This window comes from Otolemur garnettii, unplaced genomic scaffold (assembly GCF_000181295.1).
Source record: "Otolemur garnettii isolate 467f Iridium unplaced genomic scaffold, OtoGar3 scaffold00032, whole genome shotgun sequence".
Taxonomy (NCBI): Eukaryota; Metazoa; Chordata; class Mammalia; order Primates; family Galagidae; genus Otolemur; species Otolemur garnettii.
Genome location: NW_003852427.1, coordinates 4651383 through 4656846, shown reverse-complemented (window position 1 = coordinate 4656846; position 5464 = coordinate 4651383). Strand labels below are relative to the sequence as shown.

Sequence of the window (5464 nt, the reverse complement as noted above, 5' to 3'; positions counted from 1 at the left end):
AGCCAAGAGCCTGTCTTATGGCAAAACAGACTGTATTTATTAATTTGATAGTTGAATATGAATCTAATCATTTCTTTCAAGTAATTCAAACCCTTTCAAACAGGGAATAATTACTGTAGCTAATAAGGAATGTCTCTTTCAGAACAAATGTTTTCAAATCCTGTAATCAGAAAATAATAACGCTTCAGAACCTGTTTCAAAAGAGAGGGAGTGAGGGGGGGAGAGAGAGAGGAAAAGAAAGGAAAAAGGAAAGGAGCAACTCTGTTTGACAGCTGTATTGCAATTTCAATATTTCAGTCTAGGAGAGTAAATTTCAAATTTACAACTTATTTTGGTGGCTATTAGGTGTTCACGGAGATTTAGATCACATGGCTCTAAGTTGTCAGAAGCCTATAAGTATTAATTTATTGACTATAAAAGCATCATTTTGTAGTAATTGATTTGTGAGAATGGCTTCATCCAGGATTATGCAGGATTCAATTATAGCATGAGAGCAGACTAGAAGTAGAGGATTGAGTTCAAGATTGGATATTTTCTGAGTAGGGTATATGTATGTCTGTTGTAGGCTGGTGAGAGAAAGTTGAGGGTATTGGTAAGAAAGTAATTGAGATTGAGGCTGTAAAAAGAAACCAAGTAAATGATTAGTATAACTATAATAGAATGGGAGGAACATGAGGATTATAGATATTGGTGTAGTATGAGCCCAGAGAAAAGCTGTTTTGGTAGTAAAAATAAAGAGCTGAAAAGGTACTAGCTATTGCAATATTACAGTTCAAGATTTTGGAGCAGTGTAATTTACTTATTGCTATTGTCCGTGGAGATGGGTTGTTTTGGTATGGATAGAGGTTGTTGGAGTTGAGGAATAAGAGAGACATCAAAGAGCAGGTTGAGAGTGGGTTAGTCTCAAGGGTGTTGGGAGTCTTACATGATAAAGACAGGAGAAGGATGTATGGAAATGTTATAAGCTGATCCCAGAATCCTTAATGAATGAGGTAGCTAAGATTGGGAAGGGTAGAGGGCTGCATAGTTTGATGGCATGGTTCTAAAGGAGATGGCACTTTTGATAAGGATGCTCAAGTAATATCTGAAGTGGGGATCCAGGGCAGCGTTCACTGAGGGTGGGTGAATGGGCCATTTGGGCTCCACAGCATCAGAGAAAAGTTGTACTTCAGGACGGTGAAAATCAGAGTGTTATTAGTGGATGGCAGAACAGAAAAGGGTCATTGAAGGGGGATGAGGATAGATGGCCAGGATGACAAGCATGCCAGCACAAATTGAGGTCCAACTAGTTTTTAGCCTAAGAAAGTTAGCTGACTGCAGTCTTGCCCCAACCTTCAGTTGGAATGTTGGGGAAAAGTTGCTGTGGGTATTGTTCAAATAGAATTTTCTGTACTTAGGAACCATGGTTTCTATTGAAGAGTTTGGGTTGGTGGAACTAATGAGACCTTGTACAGTTTGGGGAGAACAGATGTTCTCAGGAGGTTAGAAAGGAATTGGCTCAGTCTTATGAGAGTTAAGAATTTAGAGAATTTCTGGTAGGACAGAGGGACAGATTATTAAATGACTGCATGCATGGTTTGAAAATGAGCTTGACTTTTATTCTTTATTTCTTGTCTAGCTGCTTCCAGCTCTTTTTCATCTAGCTTAATAGGTAGTTGAATTTACAGAACGCCTGGATGATTTTGATACTTTAAACTGCTTCTGGAAAACTTAAGTACTTAGACATTGTTTTTGTCGTTATTATCAGTAATAATAAAACTGTTATTTGTTAGGAACAGAGTTCTTTATTTCTCTGTGAAAGGTGTTTGAAGTTTAAAATTGGACATTTTTGGTTACTTAATTTTTTTTCCTAAAACTTTTTATGTTAGAGCAAGTAGTAGTCTATGATTTGCAAACTTTTTGAGATTAGAAAATAGGTAAAAACCATGTATTCTTTTTTCACCTCTTTTAAAAAAATTAGGTAAACTTTCCATCTAATGAAATGCACAGATTTTAAATGTTTAGTTGGTTGAGTTTTGAAAAATGCATCTACCTATGTAACCACTGCAGTCAAAATATAGAATTTTTCCATCACCCCAGGAAGTTCCCTGGTGCCCTACCCACTTTGTGATAAATTCACCACTCTTCCCTTTCCAGGTAACCACTGATTTAATTAGTATCATTGTAAATCAGTGTTGCCAGTTCTAAAACTTTATGTATTTCTCTGTTAACTCATGATATTTACCTACATTTCATATGCTGTTGGCCATTTATGTCATTTGTCTTTTTTATCATGAAATGTCTGCTCACATATTTTGTCCATTTTATTTAATTATCTTTATTTTTGATTGGAGGGGTTCTTTGAATGTTCTGGAAGTAGTCTTTTTTAAAAAAATTATCCAACATATCCTTATTGCCCTTCAAACAAGTACTTTTTTTTAGACATAATGTATTGTGAAAATTTCCTCTTAGTTTGTGACTTGAATTTTGCGTTCCTAACAACGTCTTTGGAGGGCCAGAAATTTTTAATTTTGATGAAACCAGTTTTCAGATTTTTTTTTCTTTGTGTTTTATGTGACTTCTTTAAGAAATCTTCACTTATTTCAGGTTGTGAAGATTTTCTATACCTACTTACATTTTCTTCTAGAAAAGCTTTATAGTTTTAGCTTTTAAATTTAGGTTTATATCTCAAATCAAACCTTTAAGATAAGGGTCAAGGTTTATTCATTTACTTATTTTTTAACCCTAGGATAAGATTCTTTACAATGTTATATTTTACATTTTTATTTTTAATTGACTTATAATTGTATATATTTGTGGGGCACAATTTGATGTTTTGATTCATATCTGTGTCTATGTTGTATAATGATCTATCAGGGTAGTTAGTGCATCCATCATCACCTCATTCATTCATCATTTCTTTGTGGTAAGAACCTTCAACAGCCTTTCTTCTAGCTATTTTGTAATGTATGATATTTTACTGTTAACCATAGTTATCCTGGTTTACAATAGAACACCAAAATTTATTCCTTCTAAGTGTAAGTTTGTATTCATTGACTAACCTCTCCCATCCTCCAATTTCCCTTCCTCCTCAGTCTCTGGTAACTACTGTTCTACTCTCTGATTCTGTGATACTAACTCTTTTTTTTTTTTTTGAGAGACAGAATTTTGCTCTCTTGCCCAGGGTAGAGTGCAGTGGTATCATCATAGCTCACAGCAACTTCAAATGTCTGGTTTCAAGCAGTCTTCCTGCCTCAGCCTCCTAAGTGGTTGGGACTGTAGGTGCTTACCACCACAGACCTAGCTAATTTTTCTGGTGTTTTTTTTTTGGTGTGTGTGTAGATGGGATCTCACTCTTGCTCAGGCTGGTTTCAAACTTTTGGCCTTAAGCAATCTTCCCATCTTGGCCTCCCAAAGTGCTAGGATTACAGGCATGAGCCACTGTGTCTGGTCTGTGATACTAACTTTTTTGTTTTTTTAATAATATTCTACATGAGTGAAGTCATTTGGTATTTGTGTTTCTGTATCTAGCTTATTTCACTTAATGTGATGTCTTCTAGGTTCACCTATATTGTGGAGATGACAGGATTTACTTTTTTAAAAGGCAGAATAGTATTCTGTAATGTATATATACATATTTTCTTTATCTGTTCATCTACTGCGGGCATTTAGGTTGGTTTCTGTATCTTGGCTATTGTAAATAGTGCTGCAATAAGCTTGAGAACACAGGTCCCTCTTCTCCATACTGATTTCATTCCTTTGGATATACCCAGTAATGGGATCATGTGGTATTTCTTATTTTTAGTATTTTGAGGAACCACCATTCTGTTTTCGATAGTGGCTGTACTAATTTACAGCTCCACCAGCTTCATTAACTGGAGTGAGGTGGTATCTCATTGTGGTTTTAATTTGCATTTCAAGGTTTATTTTTTCCAGGTTTTTATCTGTAGAGTTGCTTTAGCAGCACTTGTTTTAATACTGTAATTGAATTGCCTTGGTACCTTTGTTGAAATTCTTTTAGCTCTGTATTTACAGGTTTATTTTTGGATTCTATTCTTTTCTGTTGGTAGGTCTTTCCTTATACCAGTACCACACTGTCTTGACTACTAGAGCTTTCCAAGATATTGCTAAGTCAGGTAATGTGAATCCTCCAACATTGCTTTTTCATTTTCAAAATTATTTTGGCATTTAATTTGCATTGAGGTTTTGATTAGAATTACTTTGAATCTGCATATGATTTGAGTAACTTTGACATCTTACCAATATAAAGGCTTATTTAAGAATGGTCCAGTAGGGCGGCGCCTGTGGCTCAGTGAGTAGGGCACCGGCCCCATGTACCTTCGGTGGTGGGTTCGAACCTGGCCCCAGCCAAACTGCAACAAAAAAAAGTCCCAGCTGCTCGGGAGGCAGGAGAGTCTCTAGGGCCCAAGAGTTGGAGGTTGCTGAGAGCAGTGTGATGCCATGGCACTCTATCGAGGGCGATAAGGTGAGACTCTTAAAAAAAAAAAAAGAATGATCCAGTAGATCTCTCCACTCATTTAGGACTTCTCTTATTTTTCTTAGCAGTGTTTTCTAGTTTTTCATGTAGAGGTTTTTCTTTTTTGCCCTGCCTCAAGTTTATTGGTATAAACAGCACAGGAGGACCTCATCCCCATGCAGACAGCAGCCTAGAGGTCACACCAGTCCTTTTGTCCTTATGGCAGACAAATGCCTCTACTCTGGAGCCTTTGTGGGGGCCTGGGCACCTTTAGGAGCCTGCGCTGGGAACTGAAGCTGGAGCTGCAGATGAAGCTGCAGATTGGGCCTTTGTTTGATCCTTGGCCTTGGTCTTTGGCTGGCAGAGCCTGACCCTTGGCAATGACACCTTCCCAAGCTTGGGGTGGGTGATGTAGGCAAGTCGACTGAGTTTATAGCTGGCACCCTTTGGAATCTTGGTCTTAACCTCCTTAACCTCCTTGGGCTTTACAAGGGCCTTTATAGCTTTAGCGTGTGTACTCATAGCCTCAGTATTGTTGGCCTGCACCTTCTTCAGGCCCTTCTTGTCATGCTTCTTGGCAAAGCGCATGTTCCTCAGGAACTTGGGATCCACCCCCTTAAGAGATTCATCTCTTTGTGATCGGGGATTCTTGATACCATTTCTGTGCCACTTTTGGGACTGGTTGTGTGTGGTGTGGTTCTTGGACTTGGCCATGTCTGCAGTGTGACCCGTGGCTTCTGAAGTGCCTACCTAGTCTAGAGGTTTTGCACAGCTTTAGTTACTAGGTCCCTGGTCTTTATGGGGTTGATTTGCAAATTTTATTTTCCAGTTGCTAATACAGATATTCAGTTGATTTTTTAAAATATTACATTCTCAGACCTTACTAATTCACTCATTGATTTTTAGTAGTATTTAAGGAGCTTTCATAGTGTTATGTACACACACAGTCATGTCGTTTGTGAATAATGACAGTTTTGCTTCATCCTGTGCTTCTTCTGTCTTACCACA

At 37.7% G+C, this 5464-nt stretch overlaps 1 protein-coding gene across 1 annotated transcript in view; it reads left to right on the top strand.

The window, feature by feature from the left end:
* RYK (receptor-like tyrosine kinase) overlaps positions 1 to 5464 on the top strand; it is a 105934-nt gene that overhangs the window by 24491 nt on the left and 75979 nt on the right. The gene's annotated exons all lie outside the window — the stretch shown is intronic.